Raw genomic sequence first — 25,426 nt, forward strand, 5'->3', positions numbered from 1 at the left:
TAATTTTTTGTTTTAGAGGCCAATAACTTTGGTACGTATTGATTTATTCATGGAAAAAATGCAATTTCAATAAAAAGGGATCATTGAAAATCAAACTTTTAAGAATTATAAAACTTTAAATGAATGTAAAATTTTAAATTATGAGATATATGTAAAATAATCTTTATTATTATTCATCGATATTTGTAAATTACTATATAAAATGCAGAAAAATCTTAATGACTGTCTTAGAAAACATTTAATGAATTTATAGAATGATTAAATAGATTCTATTAACTTGATTTCTTATAAAAAATTACAATTCAACATTCAAAATCTAGTAATATTTTGAAATTTTACAGAAAATTACCTATAAAGTTTAAAATAAAATAATTAGAAATAATAAATTATCAATGGTTTATGATATCTCAAGTTGCAATGGAGGAATCATATTTTTATCAATTATGCCAAGAGAAGATTGGAAAAAAATATTTATTCAGTGAAGAATTTTTCATTAACTTTAATTTATTTTATAAATTTCACGAATATTTTTAGAGATATTTTTTGTACATGCCTTGTACATGTACATGTTGTATGTACTTTTTTGTACATGTTGTATGTATCTGTGATCAAGAAGAAGTAATGAGGTGTATCAAAAATCTGTTTCTCCATAAACGTTTATTTGAAATTCTTGAAAAATTAAATGATGTATTGAAATTTCACGAAGAAAAAAATATTTAAAAACATTTTATTTGTTTAATTATTTAGCAGAGAGGAAACTGTTTTTCAGATTATTCACTGTTTTTGAATTTCATTTCAGCTGGAGATACTGCAAGAAGTATGTTTGTTTTGTTCTAACAATGAAATGATACGGATAATCTTATTTTCCACTTCAGTATACACAGGTAGAATTTAAATGCAGAATTGGTAATATGTGAAAATAAAAACGAAAGATATGCAAAATATCTAACAATATTTAATAAATTTTTATTTTCCAAATCCAAATCCAAATCCAGTTTTAAATAACCTAAAAATAATTAATTTTCTGTTCCTTACAACATTAGAAATATTTGTAAATTAAGAAAACTTTTTTGAATCTTTTCTCTTATTTCGTATTTTTTAAAACTTAATTTAAATCAATATGCTTACATCATTAGTTTTATTAATTAATTTCGTCAGAAAATGAAAAAAATATTGATACTACAGTGATTAGAATGTTTATTGGAATAGTCATTATATTAACATTTATTACTAGACGTTGGATTTTTATCATGTTGAATAAAATCTATTTGTCATGCTTTGACTCGTATTACACTCCGGCAAATGTGGGTAATTTCTCATGATTGTTAGGAGATGAGTTAAGTAATTCATTAGCATTACTTAAAAATTTATCGTTCAAAAATGTATTTGAGTAAAATAAATTTATATCTTCTTTTTCTTTAAATGACGCTTTATTATACTTACAATAAAATTTCCATTCTTGATGCTACATACTCATTAAAAATTTCTGAACTCTATAAATATCATATTCCCGAGCAATATAATCAGACATTTTTAAACACATATTAAATGAACCAAAATGATTTGTTTTTTGATTAACTATCATGATATGAGCGAGTTAAGTCCGTTAATGTAAGGTATTTTTTTATTAAGAACGTTAGAAACAGCATCTGAATAAATAAAATAACATCAGCATGATTTCTTTTTATATGCACTGTTAAAGAAATACAATAAAAATTATAAACAATTTAAAATCATTTCAAAGACATAAAAAGTAATCACATAATACAATGCAATTAATAAAACTTTTATTGTATCAAAAAAATTATATATTTTTGTAAAATACTTTATATTTTAAGTAAAAAAATGTTTCTTTAAAGTGAGTTAAATAACATATTTGTTTGATTTAGTATGTTTCATTCTTATTTACGTACAACAATTTAAATGCATCGTACAATTTATCTTTTTCAGAGGTTTACGGCCAAGGTAAGTTTCTTTTAATACAGATTCGTATCAATTTCGACTGAAGATTCTAATTATTTGAATTAATTCAATAATTGTTTGATTATAGGCAAAAACATAGTTGGGCGTAAGTATTTGTATTTTTTAATAGCCAAAAAAATTCTATTTATGGAAATCAGTTAAAATCATTTTTATATCTGAGTTCAAGCTTGTATAATTGCTCATAATTTTACATATTGTTTGATATTCTAGTTCGCTCACGGTTTCTTTACAGAAAACAATTACAATTATCCTTTAAAAAATTGCAGAAACGACATTATTTTTTTTTAAGATTAAGGGATGTTCAGGAATAAAATATAAGTCAAAATAATCTTATGAAAAGACATTTTCAGTCCAATTTCTTTCAATAAATTTTCATTCCTTATAAAAATTTATAAAATACATCAAATTATTTGTAACAAACCATTTATAACAATTCAAAGTATTTAAAACAAAGCTATTTCCTTTTAAAAGGAAGATCAATTAATTTAAAAATTAAAAAAAAAATGTTTTTGTTAATGTATTGTAAAAATAAAAATAATTATTTTTAATGGTGTAAGGAAGTCTAAATAATTCAAAGTTTAATATTTCACTTTATAATCTTTAATATATTTCATCATTATTTGCATTCTAATTTCTTAATAAGAATGTTAATATTTCTCTGTCCTTATTTTAGTTTTTACAAAAAGATTGTAATTTTTTCTTACGAATTTCGCTGTGGATTTAAAACGTTTATCTATAGACAAAGGCCTTAATATGCAGTACTGTTCTTTTGTTTTGATATCCAAAGCTTTGATAAAAATGTTATTTTTGGTTTTTGTTAATTCACTGATAAAGGTGCTTCTTATATTTAAAAAAATATACGTTCATGATGCATTCACCAGTTAAAAAGAACTAAATGTAAAACTATCCCCTTTAAAATATAAAAAAAGACTATCCACTTTAAAACTATTTGCCTACAAATGTCTTCTAATATACTTAATTTTTTAAAATCAAAATATGGATGTCAAAACCAAATTGTAAAATCTTGTCATTTTATAATGTAAGTATTCTGAAATTTTAATCACATTTCAAAGTTTTAATCTCTTTAAAACATTTCTAGATTTAGAAGGAAATTTTTTACTTCTTTTTTAATTTATCACATTATCTGAATTAATAAGTTGTATATTTAATGTTTTCACTTTTTAATCTTTAATATATTTCCTCATTATTTGCGTTCTAATTACTTAATAAGAAAGTTAATATTTCTCAGTTTAATTTCTAGATGGCACCACCTCTCTGATAAAGTTTTTTTTAGCTGCATCACTGCACTAATTGATGATTAGGAGCATCTAAAAGGAATAAAATATTTTATTTTCATTTTCATTTCACAAACCAGCTACTATTCAAAATTTCAGAAAATGAGTTCGTTAATAAAATAAATTAATAATAATTCGTAAACGCACCCATTTAAACCATCGGGAGTGACTTCCCCGACATTTTAGCATACTTTCGAATAAATATGCTTGTGTGACATTAATTGTATGCTACTGCGAATAGTAGTTACGAGAGACGAGATAGATTTTTAGCGATTCATCGCTCTAGTGCAGTTAATAAAGAATTATCAGAAAAGTGAACATACATTTAGAACGTCTTTAATAAAAGTGCCAAGTCATTTAATCCCACATTTCATATAGTTAAGCCCTTGCTATTTTTGTGTTATCGTGCCTACTTGCTTGCTTGAAGACCGACAAACGATGAACCTCTTGAAGGATAGCCGGATTCCCAATTTTCTTCTTGAATAGATTTCCTTAAAAATTTGATAAAATTCTACAAATTTCATGTGGCGATCAAATACAAAATTTTCCCCGGGAAGTTAGAAAGTTGGAAATACGCCAAAAGCTTGAGTTCAAATCATATCTATCATTGAGTTCTATCATATTTTGTACCAAGCTTGTTAAATGAAAAAAATATAAAATCCATATACAGCTCTCTTCATTGAACCTTATGGAAGTCTAATCACAAAATATGCCAAATTGTGAAAATATATAAGAAAGTGGTAAAAGAAAATACCACTTAAATAGCAATGCATATTTTCTTATTTTTAATACCATTCAGAAAATACATGAATAAGTTGTTCCTAACGCAGATATGTGAAAAGGTGCATCTTTTTATTTTTATTTTTGTGGCACCTGGATTTACTTGGATTTTCAGATGATTACTTACTCCTAGAACGTAATATAATAGCTTTATTTGGCAGTTTTAATATAACGCAAAGATCGACAATTTCCATAAGACACCACAATGGTTGTATTCATGTATGAATGCACTGATAATATTAACGCCGAGTTTCAAATCGCCAAGTTGGCTTCAATGAGTAATTTTTGGCGAATTATTGCTGAAGTGATGAAAACAAACAAATGTTGCGATAAGCTATAACAGATACTAACTAACTTTGACTGATTTTAAAGAGAAACCAGTGGGAGTGGATTCCATAAATCTTTCTCGCATACTCTTGAATAAAGGTGCTAGTCCATATATATATATATATATATATTACATTCATATCATTTTATTATAGTTCAAAACGATGGAGGTAAGTATATTCTATCTTTTACTTTTGTAATGTATGCATTCATAATTAATATTAACATACTCAGAGTTATATATATTTATATATATATATTGCATTCATATTTTATTTTAGTTCAAAACAAAGAAAGTAAGTATATCCTATCTTTTACATTTGTAATGTATGCATGCATAACTAAAATTAACACATTCAGAGTTATGCATATCTGTAACTATTCATCTGAATATTATGAAAGTTTTTACAAGCCGTTGAATAAAATGAAGAGAAATGATTTCTACTTTAAAAAATAGTTAATACTAAAAAATATTTTATTATAAAATTGCAGGAAAGTTACAAATTTTAATTATAATTTTTACCACAGTAAATAGATTATTAAATCAAAATTGCATAATCACCCCTTTTATCAGTTTCATATCGTCTTTATGGAAAACGATTTTGTAAGATCATGCTTCATAGGTATCAGAATGGCGATTTCGCTCCAAAACCTTTACAGATTTTTCAGACTTTAAAATTCATTTGAAGAGTTACAATGACTGCAAGATGAAAATCCGAAAGAAATCCTGGCCAATCCGTAAAATTCTGGAAATCTCGATATTTAAGCATTCGTCCTAGGAGAGAAAAAAAATTTTAATTTATTAACAGCTAATGCAACAATAAATTTCATGTTGCAGTCACTGAAAGAACAGCACACATCACTATCTGAAGAATTACATATTACAATGAAAAATAGCACAGAAGAAAGGCATACCGAAATAGAAAATGAATTATGGTATTTACATAATTATAATTATTTTAAAAATTAAAATGAAAAAGAGGAAAAGAAAATAACCAATTCAAATCTGATTAAGTTTATAGAAAATTTTCTTAAAATTTTTTACCCACAAACCTAACCACATTCAGAAGAATTCGGTTCAGTTATCAAAGATTATGATGATACTAATGTCGATAGTGAAAAGGAAGTGTCTCTTGAACAAAAAAATAGAATTCGCGATAAATAAAAAAAATTCAACGAACCAAAATACAATACAGAAATCAGCTATATCCAAAACCATCCGACGAGAAATCGATTTATTTGAAGATGAGGGATTTGTAGGTAAATACTTGGAAAAAGTATATCGCGCATTGCTAACAGTACCACCAACTAGCGCAGATGCCGAAAGAGCGTTTTCGATAGCTGGTAATTTTTGCACGAAATTACTTTTGCAGGCTTAATAACAGTACAATTGATGCATTATGTTTTTTACGATCACTTTTGAAAAATTTATAATAGTACCACAGACTGAATAGTGATATTTACTTTTTTGTGTGATTTAAATAAATAAGATGTTCCTTTACTTTTTTGTGATTCTTGATATACTGTTATAATTTATAGGTTACAAATTATTTTTTGTGATATTTACACTCTCTAATAATACTTGCAAATAAAACAAAGAAACTTCTGTGTTTTCTTTCTTTTTCAAAAACTTCTAATATCGGTATTAAAACCGGTATCCCGGTATTAAGATCTAAAAAATACCGAATACCGGTATTAAAATTTTGGTCCGATATTTCAATCCCTTAATGCCACTGCCGGTCTCTACAACCATGTAAGTGCGTTGAAAGAAGCCTTTCATGCAGAATAGTGCTTTTTACACATTGCCACTGGCGTTAAAAATATACTTAGAAGATATTTTATAGATGAGCTTGTAATCAGTCGGCACTTCCGTCTTATTTTATCGACAAATTTTCCAATCCTGAATCATTTTAAGGTTTGGCTCTAAAACTTCTTGAAATAGTTGTTTGGGTTTGATAAATCAAGAACATTGACAGAAAATAAGGGTAACATTTTTCGTCACAGACAGAAATGTTCTTTTTCATGAATTTACTGAGCACGAAAATTACTATTTTGAAATTTCAAAGAATTCTTGTCAATAACTGTCGGCATGCAGAACATGATTTAATATTAAGAGTTCATTATTGTATCGTTGTTGTAATGATCTTTAAAACTGTCTGTTGAGAAACCATTTTTAGCTTAACCATTTTAGCTGTAACCATTTTTTTAGCTTAATTCCTTTCGCATCTCTTCATTAAAGAGCTTGAAAAATTTCATAGCTTTCAGATAAACATTTAAGGATATGCACATTCTGAATAGGTCAACATTGTAATAGGATTTTGAACACTCGGTATATTTTATTTGGATGATAAAAATGCCTAATATTTAATTATATTATTAAAATCCTTGTTATATTATCAAAATTATATTATAACATTAATTCAAAGATGAATATATCCGTAGTTATTTATTTGAAAGCAATGAAATTAAAAAATGCTTTAATGAAGAATCCTCTATAGTTTAAATGAATTATATGAATAAACATATTAGTGACGATAAAATTCATGTAGTAAGAAACCATAAAGGGAATAACATTTGCAGCTAGAGATGCCAGTGCTCCAAGATTTTTCTCTTAAGTAGTTCATCAAATTTAAAGAGTGAAATAGAAAGGTTTGAAACATTGATTATTTTATAATTCAATCATAAAATTTGGCAGATTAAAGGATTAAAGATAACTAATACAAATTTTGATTACTTGTAATTGAATGAAAAAAGCATTTTTTTAAATCAATTAATTTATAATATTTTGATGAGAAAAAAAAAGATTTTTTTTCTTTTGTCAGAAAGCAAATAATTTCAATATTCTTCGAAAACTTAAAATTGTATTAGAAAAAATTAACTATTTTACTGCAAACAGTAAAACTAATTAAGTAATAAAGCTACTCAAATGTCATGTTTGTCTTCTAAAGATAATTAGAAGACAAACTTAGAAACTTAGACAATAATTAGAAACAAATTATACTTCATAATTTCGTATAATTTAATTCTATAATATTGAAGAAGAATACACCCTGATCATAAAAGTTAAGCTTTGTTCTTATAGAATATTGTACTTATGTCTTTGACTTCTAATGATAATTTTTCTGAAAATGTTTTAATTAATTTTGAAGAAATATGCATATTATATTTAAAATATTGAAATTCATATTTCATAAAAGATTTTCAAATTGCACATATTTTGCTTTACAGGCGATCCAAGCACAGGTAAGTAAAATTTCTAGGAAATAATTTAAATTTAAATAGAGTCACATGTAGATTGTTAAAAAAATGCAATATCTTCTGAAACTTTGGACAAAATCTTTTTTTTCCAATGATTATTACTCGAATTTGTAAAAAGAATATTCTAATAAATTGTAATGTAATTTTTAAAAAGTTTTATTTTGCCGTTTTATTTATTCTTTATAGTTTTTCTTCTTTTTGAATTACTACAAACTGTGTAATTTTTTCCTTATTCATGTCCTTTCTAGTGTATAATATATATAATTTTAATTAAAGAAATAAAGTTTTAAGGAAAACTTTCTATAAGTAAGAGATTTATTTATACATAAAAAAACACCTTTCAGTATAATTCTTTATCTTTCTAATATGGAAGTTATATTAAAGGTAGAACAGGTTATAACTTGTTGTGTCAAGTTGTTGTCTTTTCACAGAGAAAAAAAATGTAAACGTAGAAGTAAAATGTTTTTTTAAAATATTTCATATTCTATTTATTTATATAAGAATAAAAATGAGGATGATGCATAAAATATTCTTTCCTTATAACATAAACCTCTTTTCTATTTTGAAAAATCTAATTACAGTAACTTTTCGTGTAAATATTGTTGAGTTATAGTAAATTGAGTTCATGCGTTTTATCTCTTTTTTTGTTAGCATCATATTTATTTTTTGTTTATTTAAGGTGGCGGCGGTGTGAGTAAGTAATAAAATTTTATCGGAATTCATACCCTTATTGTTTAATTGGTTATTGCTTGGTTAAAAGTAAGTCCTTAAGTAATGTTAAATTTTCCATTATATATATATATATACATACACAGTGGTGGCCAAAATTGTTGACACTTTTGAAAATCGTTATGATTTCTTAGCTTTGTATGCTTATAGAAAATGTTACATTTCATAAAATGTAAACTTTTACATATATTTGAAAGAGAATGTAATGCTGGTTTTAATACAAAAAGCAAAATTCAAATATTTGTAATACAAAAAAAGGTATTCTTACTTTAATCTGAATAACAAACACAGTGATGAAGTGGATTGTAATTTTCTAACTTTCCTGACAAATCACTGTTCTTGTTCTGAGAATCAATCAAATGTTAATAACTGCCAGCGGAAGCTGCCATCATGTTTATAATTAGAAAAAGTCATTATTGTACTCTTTTCTGTAGAAGGAAGGCTGTTTTTTTATGTAATTAAATTGGAAGGTAGAAATTTTGTTAAACATGTTAAAATATATTTGCAATTTTTGTAAATATTCTAATATTTAGTCAAGAAGTAATGTCATCAAACAAAAGAATAGATTGAACACCTAGAAAGAGAACTAATATTATTGTGTTACATGACTGTGGTTTTTCCTATGCTGAAATTGCAAAACTAGAGGGCGGTTCAGTGACTATATCCAGAGTCTGAACGCCTTGTTTACGGTATCAAGAGGCAAATTCAATAAAAAAAGCATGTAATGGCTGAAAAAGGTGCATCACATCTGTTGATGACAGAAAAATAAAAAGACTATGTCTCCAAGATCGAAGAATGCCATCAGCGACCACCAGAAGTCAATTGAATGATGCTGCATTTATGTCAGTTCAAGAACAATCAGGAGAAGATTATTATATTTTGGACTAAGAGGTAGAATTCAACGAAAAAGTCCTTATCCCAATTTACAGCAGCGTAGAAAAAGATTACAGTAGGCAAAAGAACACATTAATTGGACAGATGCTCAGTGGTCACAAGTTATACGGAGTGATGAAACAAAGATATTGTTATTCGGTAGTGATGAGCGAAAATATGTAAGACATAGAATAAGAATCCTGAATGCGTTCAGGCAATATGAAGAACTCAGTTAGTGTTATGATATGGCCATGCATGTCAGCAGACGGTATTGGTCTCCTCCATGTTATCGATAGGAGATCAAGAAAATACATTGACACTATTCAAGAACCAAAACTTACACCTTCTATCAGCGATCTTCTTCCCAACGACACATCATTTATTTTTCAGCAGGATTCAGTTCCTTGCCACACAGCAAAAATATCGAAAGCGTGGTTTAGTACAAAGAGAACTGAATTGTTATCATGGCCAGGAAAGAGTGCTGACTATAAAATCATTGAGAACTTATTGCACCGTTTGAAAACTCTTGTACATATGAAGCTTTCATCAAATAAAAGAGAATTAATTGAGGCTACAATTGTTTCCTGGCACCATGCAATAACGAAGGAAGATATTAAAACTCTCATCATTTCAATGAAACATCGATGTGAAGCTGTAATAAAAAATAAAGGCTACCCTTCTAAGTACTGATAACTCACTGCAGTCATCAGCATCTAATATATCTCGGTAATTATTGCCGCTCAACCTTTTTTTGTATTGTAAACATTTAAATTTTGTTTTTTGAATTGAAATCAGCATAAATTCTCTTTAAAATGATATATAAGTGTTTGTATTTTTGTATTTTGTGAAGCGTTACATTTTCTATGAGCATGCATAGTTACAAAAATAAAAAATTTCAAAAGTGTCCACAATTTTGACCACCACTGTATATATATATATATATATATATATATATATATATATATATATATATATATATATATATATATATATATATGTGTCACCAAAATGGGCATTAAAAAATGATACCGAATATGAAAATGGCCACATTTATGTTTACGCAGAATAGATAGCTTTTCTTATAAAGTCAACAGCCTCGTATCACCTTGTTTGATATAATAAAGAAACTCGGAGAAATATTTTAGCTGAGCTTAAAAATTAAAATTTTACCCATTGGAAACAAAATAAATATATACAAAAAAGAGGAGAGATATTGCTTATTTTCCTGATTTTAGTTATTATAATTTTTAGTAAAAAATTCTAAACTACTTTAAAAGAGTAGATAGACTGTAATAATGAGTAATTTGTGCATTTAAAGATACAAATTATCATACATTCCTAATCTAGAATATTTTTAATCATACTATTTTTCCTTTAAATTCAATCACAAAATTGAACAAGAGATATTTCACAATCCTAAAATAACTAAAAATATGTAGGAATTAAATGAAAGTGCAATAGTTTAAATTAACACAATTCTTATTTCCGTTTGATCAGTAAGAAATAATTGAGCCTAAAAAGTACTGAATTCATATTTCCTATTCCCAAAATAACTGAAATCTGCAGGAATTTATTGAAAATATAATATTTAAAATTATACATAATTCAATGTACCATGTGATCAGTAAGAAATAATTATCGAATCGACATAAATACTGAATTCATACATTTCTTTCATTTCTTTTTTCAGTTGGTGGATTACTTAGTGGTAAGTGTAATTTTCTTCGTTTTTGTAACATATTTGTTTTCCTTGATAATATTTATACATTTAATTTTAAAATGCAGTGATATCTTATTCTGAGAAAGCTTATTGTGAATAAATTTTATAACCTTTTATCGTTTTCGTCATTTAACACTTTATAGATTTTGGTACATAGAAGTCGTTACAAAAAAAAAATGGAACAAATGATTATTTTCTTAACTATCGCAATTAGACATGTACTTTCAATGGCAAAGTTTCATAAAATAAAGTAACCAAATATAATAAAATACTTGGGCTTCTGCAAAGGGGGAACAATAAAAATAAAATGTTGGTCTTTCCAAAGCGATAAAGTATCAGTGTGTACTGTAATGTTTTTCTTATTCTCATCTATAAGGTTACAAAGTTTTATGCTTCTATATGTACAGTACACTTCCGATTATCCGCGGAATTGGGTGGCGCGGCCGCCGCGGATAACAAAAATCGCGGATAATCCGAAAAAAGCTAAGAACGGGTATAACAAAAGAGAAAATAGTCATTCCAACTTTGAAAAATCGATTTATGTGTAATGAAACGTAAAATAAACAGCAGGAAATGTTTAACTAACGCTTAATGTTTTAGTATATCACTCAAAACTAACCTAAAATGCATTTTGTTAATGAAAACAGAAAAGTGCTTTGTATTTACGAGAGGCGTCAAGGATATACAGAAAAATAAATACATATGTACTGTTTTAATACTGTAATGTATTATGTAAATACAAAAGCATAACTGTAAAACTGCACCTTTTTGAAAAAATCAGTCAAAAAAAAAAAAAAACCTTCGTGCGGCAGGCGCGGATAACCCGCCCGCGGATAATCGGGAGTCTACTGTATTAAACTTGCTGAGATATTAAAAATCAAATTTATTGACTTAGACCATTTTATATATCTCCGATCGGTGAATGAAAGAGGCTTTCTTCATAATTTTTAGGGCTAATATACATAACACGAATGATTATTAAAGGGACAGAATCAGAAAAAATATGTATTTATAAACTCTCATTAAATCTTTAAAAGATGGTCAGATAAAAACGTGTTAAACTCTTAAAAACGTGTTAAAAATTAATATTTTATTTACAGTTGCATTCTTTTAACAATACTTGCACATATGAGAATGAAATCATTATATGTGACTTAAATACATCCTTTTTAAATTCATCGGAAGAGATCAAAATCGTGAACTGCCAATGTCAATTCCTCTTTCAGTTCAGATGTAATGCCAATCGAAACAAACTGAATATATTGGTCATCATTCAGCACATTGTTGTACAAAATGGAGTCAACCAAAGAGTTTATAAAAATAGCATAACCCATATTTATATAAAATTTCCTTTCTTGTAACATGAATGCAAACTGTTTCAAAGCTGTAAAAAACTATCTTTAGTTTTGAAGTTTAAAGTTTCTATCTCGATTGAAATTGCATTCGAATGTATAAATAGTATTTTTCAGAAAAGTAGGATTTGATTTTACATCTGGTAGGATCCAAATGTAAAATTTAATTGTGTAGTTTCCAAGCATGTTGTGAAGTTGACTAAACGATCATGTATCTTTCAGTGTACATCCAGTAAAACGTAATCCGTTACGTAACAATCCATGGACTCCACGAATGGTATATGGATGCCAGTAATTACTTAGAAATAATTTCTACAGTATCGGTTGAGTCATCTTAGACTGACTTATGCATACAAACATGAGGGTAACTTGAAAAATAAGGCAAATGCCAATTTCTGCATCATTTGTATAATACCTCATCGTCCACGTTATTCCCATGAAAAATAAACCACTTGTAGTTTGTAATCGCTAAACCGTTCTGTAAAAATATTTCCTAGAAGGATGTCGAGAATTCGGAAAACGACTATTTCCTCTTCAACTAGACCAGCATTATGATTACATACGGCATAAATCGTCGAATATTCAAAGGTCCTTTGCTACTAAATAAATCATTCTTTTGGAAAACGCACAATTGCAGAAAAAGTATTTTCTTGCTCAGCGTTATTGTATACTTACTTCTCCGAGATATCTTAAATGTTCAGTTGCTTCTCATCCCTTCTTTATAAAGTTAGAACTGTCGAACAATCAAAGTAATTAACATTATTTCTGATTAGTAAATTTTTTTAAAGTCACAATAATTTCATTGATATATCAATACAGAAATATTTGTATCTGATAGTTTTTCTACATTAAATAAATGCTTGCATATATATTTGTGATTTTACCCTTTAATTTAAATTTAAGGGTACATCTGCAAATTTTGTGCATACAGACAAGAAACTTTGTTCATGCATAGATGAAAACAAGAAAAATATCTCAATCGTTGACAAATGTTTGCTATGGAGATATATAAAAATTTAATTTTTGAAACTTTTTATTATATTCCTCAGCAGGAACTAATGTGGTTCAATACAGTTAACTACCTTATTTATCTAAACTTTGTAATTAAAGTATATGCCTCTTTGTAATAAAAGATTGCCCTCTTTTTTGAAATGAAATGTGTACTTACCACCTATAAAGAAAATTTTATAGGTGGTAAGAAATAGAAATCAGCCAAAAATTATATAAAAGAATCAATTGCATAGTTATATAATTATCATTTTATGGAGCTTCAATAATAATAATTTTTTTCTCTTAAATTGTAATTAAATTCAAAGGGTTATATCTACTTAACACTGGCCGATAACAACGTGAAATTAATTATCGTAACGACTTCATGTTCAAACTTTTTTTAATTAAATTTCAGTTCACAAAAATTTTCTCAGAAATAAAACAAATTTCTGTTATGTTCCTATATCTAAAATATTTTTATAATTAATTCTCAGTATCTGTCATTTAATTTATTTAATTTGGATTTAATTTTTGAACTGGAAGAAAAAATGTGATGCAATTTGCATACATTAAAATTTGAGTTAAAGTTAATTTATGAATTTTAAGACTTTTAAACTAATACATATTACAAATTTTCGAAATTAAAGAGATATCTTCAATTTTATGAGCGAAAAATTGAAAAATAAATGATTTAATTGTCTCAAGGATATTTTAGCAATAAAGTCTTCCCAGTTTTCTTAAGTAGAAGTTATCAGAAATGACATAGAGTGATCGTACTTGCCTTTGATATTTAAATAAAACAGAACGAATTGTATCTTTAAATTTTTATGCAAATTTTCGATTATATTAAATTCGTAAAATTAACCCGGGAGGTTATATATTGCAAATAATGTTTTAAAATATCATGCTTTAACAATTAAATATAATTTCGAAATAAATAATGTTTATTTGGACTTTCCAACAATTTATTTAGATTAAATTCTTTTGAACCATTTCAGTTACAAAATAAATGTAAAATAAATATTTTTTGTATAAATGTAAATAAGTGTAACATAAATATTTTGTATAGTAACAAAATAAATATTTTTTTTACTTTTAGACATCTTCAGAATTTGTAAGTATTTATTGAAAGAAAATTTATATCTAAAATTATAATTCTATGCTTTGAAGCTATTGTTTTTGTGTATTTTTACCATGGTATTTTTTTAAAACATTTATTAATATATTTTTCAGTTTTGTTTGGATACTTAAATTCGTAAAAATATAAGTTAATTTGAGGCAATTATTTAACAACCTCTGTAAAATATTATAACCCAAAATGTTTATATCTTTCATTTGAGTAAACATAATTTCTTTAATTTTGTTTTTGTTTGAAATTCCTTGACAAAGTCATTCAAAAATTTAAGTAAGATTACAGTAATAGCAATAAACCATATTTTAATATTTAATGTGGCAAGAAATAATAAGTTAAGGTCTTTTAATCTGTGATCCTTGAAAAGATTTAAAACATTTTTATCACTCCATAACAATTAATTTCATAAATCAAATTATAAAACACATTTATTATATTTGCAGTATGAAAGTTCAAATAGTAGGTAAGTGAAAACATTGATATTGTGAAGAATGTTTTGCAAGGAACGTCATTTTATTTTTGTTGCGCATCGTTTTCTAAATTTATTTATGTGCGTTTGAACGCATTTGAAAACATCATTTTTCTCTGTTTTAGATGCTTCTTACCGTCAATGGCATTCTTCCAAGACAAACATTATACCTGAAATTGAAATTAATACTTGTATTTTATATTTAATAAAAGTAAAAATGATGCCTATTTTCATTTCTAAAATTCTGTGATAAAATTCATAAATACTGTGACAATATTTTCAAAATATTTGTCAAAATAATTAAATTACAGCTAAATTAAAAATTTCCAAATTCATTTTTCTTAATTTGAAAGGAATGCTTGATTATTAAATAGTTTATAAAATTTTAACATTCAAAATAAACTCGTTGTTTCTTTTTCTTATTTCCTACCACAGTTGTAGGTAAAATATAAATTATTTCCTTAATAACTTAATCAGATCTTAACTTGGCTATCAAATGTGTTCTTTAATTCGACAAAGATGAATTACAATATTTTGAATTTTCATGAAACAAAATAAACTCAACCTTAAAAATATTTTTAAAACTATCCAACTCAAAAGACGATTTTAAAAAGTTTTCAGATTAGCTCTGCTGTCAGGAAATTGTTAATTTACTTCTTGAATATATCGCCATATTGAAACTAACACCCCTTTGCATCATCATACAGATTTCTCAACAGTCTCTTCTGGGAAAGCATTGTTTGAAAGTATCTAACAACTTTTGTATCTTTTTCTAAGAGACTATAAGTCGTCTCCGTTGTATTTCATTAGCACACGCGAGTAATTATGTAAATTCTCAGGAATACTGAATATAGCATCAAAACTATTATACAACATGTAATGCACTAAAGACACCGACATTTTTAAAAGCTTTTCTACAGTTAAATTTAAGCAAAAAATATTATTAGCTTAAAAATTCATTTAATTAGTAATTTTATTCGAAAAAATTCTCCTGAAATTTTTTTCATCAAGCCTAAAATTGAATGATATTTTACAATATTGTTTAAACAATACTGAAAATTATACATTGCACAACGTGAAACAATTTGTTGCAAATTATTGTTAGTAAACGTTTTGATGATGCTATTAAATGAAGAAACTATCAGTTACCCTCGAACAATAAATGATATTTTTTTGTAAAGATCTCATTAAATGCATCAATGCAAGTAGAGGAATCAATTTAGCGTGGTCCTCAATTTTCGCATAAATCACGGTCTGGCCTGTCAGTTTGACAAGATGTCAATTGATTAGTTCTTGTTCTTTTTATGAAGGGTTCTAGATATTCTAATAGTAATTAGCTTATTCAGTTTGATCAATTTCAGAAGTAAAACATATTGATCACTCGCTTATTTTTATTCTAATTATCATCATTTTCTATTTGAGGTTCTTATATTTATTTTTTTTAAATCTCGGACTATTTTCATGCCATCGTTGAAATATTAATCTGGATTATTAGAAATGAAACCAAACGCATTACAAAAATATTTACCTTATTTCTTAAATATTTCTCCCAAAGAATCTACTTTTAATTTTGTTGTATTTCAGTAATCATTGGATAGGCCATGTTAAAAGATGCGAAGGAAATTTTCCATTGTAAAATTATATTGTCTGAAGTGTTATACCCAATGAACGCTTTGTTGCTCCTTTATACCGGCTTGTATAGTTGGCATTCTGATATATTACGAATTATTTACCTTATTTCTTATATATATGTTCCCAAAGAATTTACTTTTAATTTTGTTGTATTAAAGTATTCATCGGATAGGCCATGTTAAAAGATATGAAGGATTCCATAGTAAAGCTATAACGTCTGAAATGCAATACCCAATAAAAGGTTTTTCTGTTTTTTTAAACCGTCTTATGTTATTAATATTATTTTTAATAGTAATTATCCAGAACGAGTTTTGAGAATAAAATAAGAAAATTTACTTAATTGTAGGTCTATACAACTTATAAACTATTTAATGGATTACATTTATACGTACAAAAGAGGCTTCATTTATCGAATATTCTTTTCAGCGTATAGCTTTAGACTTCAATCAATAATAATTATCATTGTTGATTTCATAATTAGAAAATCTAAATTTGTCAACATACATAGATTATTTATCAACGTTATTAGAAAGGAACTTAACTAGCCAGTTTTTAATATTATTTATACAAAAAAAATTCGTATTATTAGGGATTCGGATTAATGTGTGAAATTAAAATATATTTTTTCAAATTAATTATCATAATTTCATATCATAAAAATTATGAATTTGTAAAAATTTGCAATTTGTACCGGTTTTATTATGATACTCAATTTGTTTACGAATAAAGGTCAGAAATTTTGAATTATTACTTCGGTTATTTGCAAAAAGTTGCTTTCAATTTATATTCTCAACGAACTTAATGTCTATTTAAATTTTGATATAACAAAATGTCAGTATAAATATAGATGTAGCTCTAAATATCTAAAAGAATCTTCAAAGATTTCTAATAGCAAATACTTACTTCAATCAGACTAGGTTGCCAGCTTTCAATTTTTTTACGTCATAAAACAAACGAGCAATAAATGTAAAACGCAATCAACTCATATTTCCGCCATTTTCTTTATAATTCAATGCATCTCTCTGAAATATATACTGAAAAAAAACGTTTAAGCATGTTTTGAGGAATTGAGTTCTTTTTATACATATTTGAGAGCATATGATCTACTTTGTTATTAAATTTGAGATGAATCTAAGGAAATTTAACCAATTCGCTCTCACGTGATGCACGTCAATTACGAAATGCCATTTTAACTTCCGAATGTCTTGCACACTTTGATACTGACAAAAAAACTGCATATTTAAACAATTGATGACATGCGCTGTGCCGTCTTAAAGACGCCTTTGCTCTATTCCAGCTGTAGTCATCAGGAAACCGGCGCATGCGCAGTTTCTGTTGAACTTTGATATGCTTCTTTTTATACTTAGCGATTCAGATTTTGTAATGTCTAATTAGAGATGTAACGTAGAAAGATGTATCTTTGTGTTCCGTTTCGTCAATAAATGCTATTCTATGTTTTATGATATCTTCGATTCATTGAAAGCTAGAAATAGATATTAGATGTAGATCCTAAATAATTAAAACCGCATAATAGAATTAGAATGGCGCGATTACATTTAGATTTATTTGATGAAGGTTTTGGCGCCATATACATCAATCATGTTCATTTATATGTTGTTCTGCGATTTATCCATACGGTTTAAAGAAAGGTTTTATTTGAAGGCATAATATCTCTCATAATAAAAAAAATGGTAGATTTCGATAACATTCTTCAATAAGGCTTATTTATGAGAGTTCTTAAATTTCGATTTAAATGATATGCAATGAACTTATCTAACTTCGGTAACATATAATATAATTTTAAAATAAATTAAAATATCCGCATTTTATTTTTCTCCTTTATGTAATATTTGCTCTTTCGGTAACATTTTATATTATTTTAAAATCAGTTAAAACAACCGCATTCTAATTTTCTCCTTTATGTAATATTTGCTCTTTGAAATTTCGAAACACCAAAGTTGATACCTCGCATCATGTTTGTATAAAAACATTTTAAGTTCGCACATTACATATTAAATGAGTGGCGCGAAAATTATCGATTAAAAAAGAAAAAGAAAAAAATTAGTACTATAAAAAATTGCTATAAAAACAAGACATTCTTGATGAAAATTGTGATATAAAATCACTATTCAGAGAAATGGTGCAGTTAAACGAACACAAGACTTAAAATATTTAGGAATAAAAAGTAAGTTGTTTTTTTTTATAAATAACCTTCAAAATTCATCTCATAATTCCAAATAAAAAATATCTTAACACACAATTCCTATTCGATTGCACTTTCCAAGGGAAAAAATGAACCTAGTCAGTTTAAGTTATCAATATCTTCAATTCTTTTTTAGTAACAGAAAGTTTTCATTTACAAGGAATTAATTCATTAACAAAGAAAATTAAGTCAATATATTTTTTACCAACATACGAATTAATTCAAATGATATATTTCGGAAGAAATTTACAATATATATTAATGAATTTCAATTTATTAATGAAATGGCAGTTTTTGCCAAATTTTCGGTATTAAAGAGGCTTTTCATCAACGACAAGATAACAAATCTGTACTTTCACAAGCAATATATATATTTTTTTCCTTCTACAGCAATGATAATTTCAAGGAGAATTATTTAATCAAAAAATTGTTTTCAATTTAACAGAAATTAATTTTAGCAACATTTTATAAAATGTATACAATTTTAGCTATACAACGAAGAAAAATATAATTCTGTTTATTATTAGAAGTAAACATAAAAGCACGTACATAAGCATCTGGGTCTAATAGCACTTTTCTAGTAGGACACGACATTGAATCTATATTTTTCCAACCAATATATTCATTTCTATTATCTTTTTTCAACCCTTTTATGAGAGAATTAAAATATTTCAAGAAAGCAGATGAATCTATCCTCTCAGCTGCATACCGTGAAAATATACGCATCACTTCTTGCCAAGACTTGGGTCGTCCATATTTCAAAAGCTTTCTAGAAAAAAAATACCATTTGAAAAGTTTACTGCCAAGAAAATAAAAAAATAAGAGAAAATACAACTTTATAGAATGCAGTTATATATCATTCTATAAAAATTTCATGAAATGCATTTCATAAAATAATTTTTTTTTGAATTTTGAATTTCAATTTGTTTTTCTTAAAACGGATATGTCTAAAATTTCAATATATATATATATATATATATATATATATATATATATATATATATATATATATATATATATATATAAGGAATTCTCTAAAAAATAAAAATATTTTCTGCCATTAATTAATACAATTAATTGCGCTCTTTTGAAAAAATTATATATACAAGTAAAATTTTCTCTCTCTCTCTCTCTATATATATATATATATACTAGCCGCCTTTGGCGACCAGCCGGTTCGCCAATCTTAATGTTCGTTTAAATTTTAATAATTAAATATGTTGAACCGGAGTTTAACCCCCTTCTTCGCCAAGTTGCGATAACGCTCCAAAGCTGGCAATCTTTATTATGCACTATAATTGAACATCTGCTCCTTTGCTTTTGAACATTTCGCAAGGTCGTTGTTGGCGATTTTTAAAAATTGCTCCAAGCAGGAGGTTAAACTCCGGTCGTATCATGAAATATTTTACGTAATTCCAACTTTAATAGATTCTTCGACAAAATATTTTAAAACTTCAAATTTTGATAGTCATATAATTTACTCATAATATTATAAGGGCCTTCAGTCATAGCCTGATATGTATCTCTCTAATTTTCTGTTACCCATCGTAGAAATTATGCTTTAAATTAAAGTGTAAATGATTAATCTGCAATTAATATAATAATATTTTTTACTGAAACAAAGCATTTTTTTTAATACTATGATTACTGATAATAGAGTCACTGAGCGTTTAGACTTTATGGGCACTAAAGAATATCTTTCTTAATTTATGTAATATCTCAAGAATTTGTCAACAAAAATTTCTCAGATTCATCATGAACAGATCGATTCATTAACAATGTTTCATTTTAAATGCATCAAACACTAAGAAAATAAAATGAATCGTTTAAAATAATCGGTCGAAAACAGGTTTAAAAAAATACTTAAAAAACGATGTACTTAAAACTATAAGCATATGCAAAAAAGTATATAACTAACATAAATACAATTTAATTACAAAAGCATCCAATTAAACTAAAAATAATTTAAATCATTGAAAATAGGTTAAAAAAACTACTTAAAAAACGATGTACTTAAAACTATAAGCATATACAAAAAATATATAACTAACATAAATACAATTTACTTAAAGAAGCATGCAACTAACCTAAAAATAATTTAAATCATCCGTTGGTTGCCATGTCAACCGTCAGAAAACAATGCGCATGCGTGAATTTTCTTCGAAAGTTACGTTAACGCAAGTGCGTGAATTTTTCTACGCCAGTTGGGGTAACGCTATGCAGATTATACATTTTTAATTTCCTTTATTCTGTGTTATTTTAATTCAAAAGTACTTCAGAATGAATGTGAAACATGGATTAATTAACAATGTTTAATTTTAAATGCATAAAACATTAAGAAAATAAACAGAATCGTTTGAAATAATCCGCCGAAAAATGTTAACCCTAGCCTCAATTCTGTTGGGAGAAAAAAATAACTGAAAGTTGGCGGTGGGGAAAATGGAAGATTTTTTTGGCGGAAAAGTTGGCGGTGGGGAAAATGGAAGATTTTTTGGCGAAAAAGTTGGCGGTGGGGAAAATGGAAGATTTTTTTTGGCGGAAAAGTTAGTTTTTAACTAATAATTAAAATTCTAATTAAAATGTCAAAAAAGGGACCCCAGGTGCACATTCCCGACCTCTAAGGTATACATGTACCAAATTTGATAGCTGTATGTCAAATGACCTGACCTGTAGAGCGCCAACACACACACACACACACACACACACACACACACACACACACACACACACACACATTGAGCTTTATTATAAGTATAGATATATATATTCTATGTAGTTTGCATGTATGTATAGTGAAAAACGATAACTGAATTTTAAACTAACGCAACAGAAAAAAATGTACATTTCTTATATAGTCAAAAATTGATGTGATCCTTTTTGTTATTATGGATTTCTTCCAATCTTCCAAAAAAGTGCTGTGAATAAAATCTTTTTATGTTCTGAAAATGCACAAATTCGTCGCATAAAATCTCTATAAATACTATCACATTTTGAAAATTCTCTCCGATTTTCTGCCTTAAGATAAATTTTCAAGTCTTTTATTCGAATTAATATTTTATTTAATTGTATTTTCACTCATATAAATATCAAATAGCTTTTAGATATAAGATAATTTAATTTTACATTTTTACTTCCTTTTTTCAAATTGTAATTTGCCAAAGATGCGAATGAACTACAACTTCTTTGGTTCTTAATTTGGTTTATTTATAATTTTTAAATTAGTTATATAATTTTTTGATGTCACACCATAATGCTACTTGATTTGAGGATCAGTATTAAAGATAAAAGGGGTGTTCAAATCAAAAGGTGCGAAACGTCGTAACAACTTAACCGTTAAAATATTTGTCTATGCAGCTATGGGAGAACGTGATGAGACATCTAGGGATGCGATTGGAGTCCCCGGCGTAAATCGAAGCATGCGCGAGCACCCGCATGTGCTGGAGGGAGCAGAAGCTCCTTTAAAGAGCGCCGTCCAATTGACGCTACTTTTTGAATTCTTCGAGCACAGAAGAACGATTAACCCCGGTGTGCACTGTGAGATACTCCAAAGACTACGCAAGTCCATAAAAACAAAAGACCAGGGTTACTCATGGAGGGTGTGGTTCTGCTCCTTGATAACGCGCATCCACACGTCTTCAGGATCACACATCCGGAACTGGCCAAGTTCTAGTAGGGTCAGCTCGACTATCCGTCCTACTGCTCGGACATGTCGCCCTGTGATTTTCATGTGTTTGGTCCTTTGAAAAAACATCTGAAAGTAAGCTCTTCAACTCGGACGGCGAACTCAAGGACGCAGTAAAGGACTGGGTCTCGTCACGGCCATAAGAATTATGGGAATATTTCGGCTCGTTAATCAATGGGATAGTTGTGCTCAGGCCTGTAGTGCATACATTGAATAAAGTCTTCAACAGTGTAGTTTCGTACCTTTTCATTTGAACAACCCTTGTATGTATTGGAAATCAATATAGAGATACGTATTCAGGCAGAAGCGCATCCAAATGCCTTTCAAAATTAAATGTGAACTTCCTTTTATTTTTATTAATTCATTTCACTAATTAATATTAAAATGGTATGATAGTGAACCAAAAATTACTTACATTCTAGCCAGAAAATTTGCACATTGAAAAATCTGATTGCAGAACACGCATGCATCGGATTTATTATGTTAAACAAGATTGATTGTTATTACATTGTTATCAAATATACTTACGACAGAGCTTTCTTTGCATTCTTATTGTTGTATATGTTGCATTTATGATAATATCCATTGTGTCCAGTTTCTTTAAACAGAATATTGTGTATTTAAAATTGCAAGATATTTGCCACAAAATACCTGAAAATGTAAATAAAATTTCAAATGTATATTAAGACTCATGATTTATTTTCTAAGAAGAAACATTTCTGTGTTCGATAACAAAATAGATTCATTTGAAAAATTTTCCGCATAAAAATACTGAAATTAAAATAGAATAAAATTATGCGGATTATTCTTACATTATGAAGGGATCTAAGAATATTTCAACTCATTTCAAATTTTGTTAACTAGGAATAATGGCGTTTCTCTGATGCTACATTTTCTCATTGCTCATGTCGTTTTACTTCACAACTTGTGTCACATGCCTTGCAGTACTTTGCAAGGTTCGAAACAACGTACTGCTGCTGCTAATTCCTCAAATATTTGAAAATGTTTAACATGAAATTAATTTATCCGTATGTATACTATGAGTAATCAAAGTATATAGATATTAAAATTTATTAACTTTATCAATTATAGTGTAAGCAATTAAAGCCATTTTGTTTCTATATTTTATAGTTTTTATTTTAGATAATTTTGCTATTCTTCTATGATATTTTGGATACCCTATATTACTCCCAAATTCTTTCGACAGAATCATAGCTATCTACCATACTGAGTTGGTACAGAATTGATTTTCCAATGGTTTATTTCTGTTTTTATTGACGATGAATGAAACGGTCATGCATATAGTTGTGTAATAAACTTTCTGTAATAAAAAACAAACTAAACATGAAATAAACTTTTAGAATTTATTATCCAAAAAGTAAATTATCAAATAATTGAAATTGTAGAACTAGTTACAAATCATGAATTAATTATTAGGTTTTGAAAATTGATGTGAACAATTTTAAGACACATGATTATTAACGATTAATGATTTTTTAAGACAGCAAAAATAACATAAATATTGCCAAAATTGCAAAATGTGTATAAAAAAAGGAATAATGTGTATAAAAATAACAATAAAATTAGTATAAATAGGAATAAAAATAGAAAAAAAAAATGAGCCTGGCGAATATTATCAGACAGGCTTTCAAACCAAGGATTTTTATTTCTGTGATGACCCTGACTTTCTTTCCAAACCTGATCCTCCATAACTCGGAAATCTCAAGAAACTGAAGTTTTGGAAGAAAAAGAATTAATATATACAAAACAAAAATAGTAAAATCCAACAGTAAAAAAATATAGAGAAACAAATTATAAATTTTGTATAAAACTACTTAAAAATCCAAAATCTTGAAAAGCAAGAATTGAATGGCAAAATTGGTTGAAAAATTGAATACCAAAATTTAAATCATTTAATTAATAATAGGATAATTAATTAGAATTTAATTAATATGATAAATAAGGATTTAAATACCAAATTCTATATTCAGTAAAATCTCAAAAAGTTTTAGAATTTAAAACAGTAAAATTACAAACTAAGCACACAAGTTGAAATTAATTATCCTTATTTATTTATATAAATCCATTTATACAAAGTGTAAAAGGTGAAGACGTTCCTTACCCTTGAAAGTAAAACCCCGGGGGGGGCACCTCGAAATGAGGATGGGATGCTTCCGGCATGGTGGTTAGATCTCGCCACCCTGGAGAGTACACAAATAGGTGGAGGATCTGACTCCTCCCATCGATGACGGGACGCACTTCTTTCTGGGAGGGTTGTACCATGGCCGGTGATGGCCCTTAGGACTCAACCACAGTTCCCGCCAGTGTTGCTGTTGCGGCGGTACGGTCATTCAGCCTTATGGTTTAAATCCGTGTGCCTTCGTGCCGGGTCGGAGAGTCAGTTGGTTGACTTACCCCTGGAAGCAGGTGAAGAATTGGCAATTTGGAAGACACTACGTATAATGTGGAAATCAAGACGACTTATGTTCCAAAAAAGCGAATGCATTGTTATCGTCAGATTTTTCATCCCAATATTAAGTTGCGAAACAAATGAATAATTTGAAAGCTTCTTTAGCAATAACTAAATATTTTTTTAAAGCTAAGTGTTTTTGTGGAAACGTAGTTAAAGTGTCACATATTTGGAAATAATGAAAGTTTAGAATATTTAATGGTAATTTCTATTATAATTCAATGATCTTTGTTTCTGATATGGTCTATGTGGTGGTAATGATGAAATAATGACTCTGAAGAATGAATGTTAAGAGTGAAAAACATCTCTAGTTTGAACTGTAGACGGGTATTAAGAAATAAAATAATTAGGAATAATTTTACTTGAAATAAATAAAATATGCATATTTTAAATAATAGTGTTTCACTTATTTCATCTAACAAAAATTAATTCAATTATTTTTGGAGCAGTCAGAAAACTAACTTATAATATTGAATAAGAATGAACCAAATAAGCTCAAATTTTACACATTTGATTCTACCGTGCAGTTCT

The 25,426-nt window shown here is 27.3% G+C and overlaps 1 long non-coding RNA gene across 1 annotated transcript; it reads right to left on the reverse strand.

Annotated features, from left to right (window-relative positions):
• Positions 1 to 2,557: 2,557 nt before the first annotated feature.
• LOC129959319 (uncharacterized) lies at positions 2,558 to 17,789 on the reverse strand. The gene is made up of 3 exons (XR_008783416.1): positions 17,444 to 17,789; positions 4,948 to 5,160; positions 2,558 to 3,311 (listed from the first exon to the last, which is right to left on the reverse strand). It is a non-coding gene; the product is annotated as an uncharacterized LOC129959319 (long non-coding RNA).
• Positions 17,790 to 25,426: the final 7,637 nt, after the last annotated feature.

The sequence above is a fragment of the Argiope bruennichi genome, chromosome 2 (assembly GCF_947563725.1).
Source record: "Argiope bruennichi chromosome 2, qqArgBrue1.1, whole genome shotgun sequence".
NCBI classification, from domain to species: domain Eukaryota; kingdom Metazoa; phylum Arthropoda; class Arachnida; order Araneae; family Araneidae; genus Argiope; species Argiope bruennichi.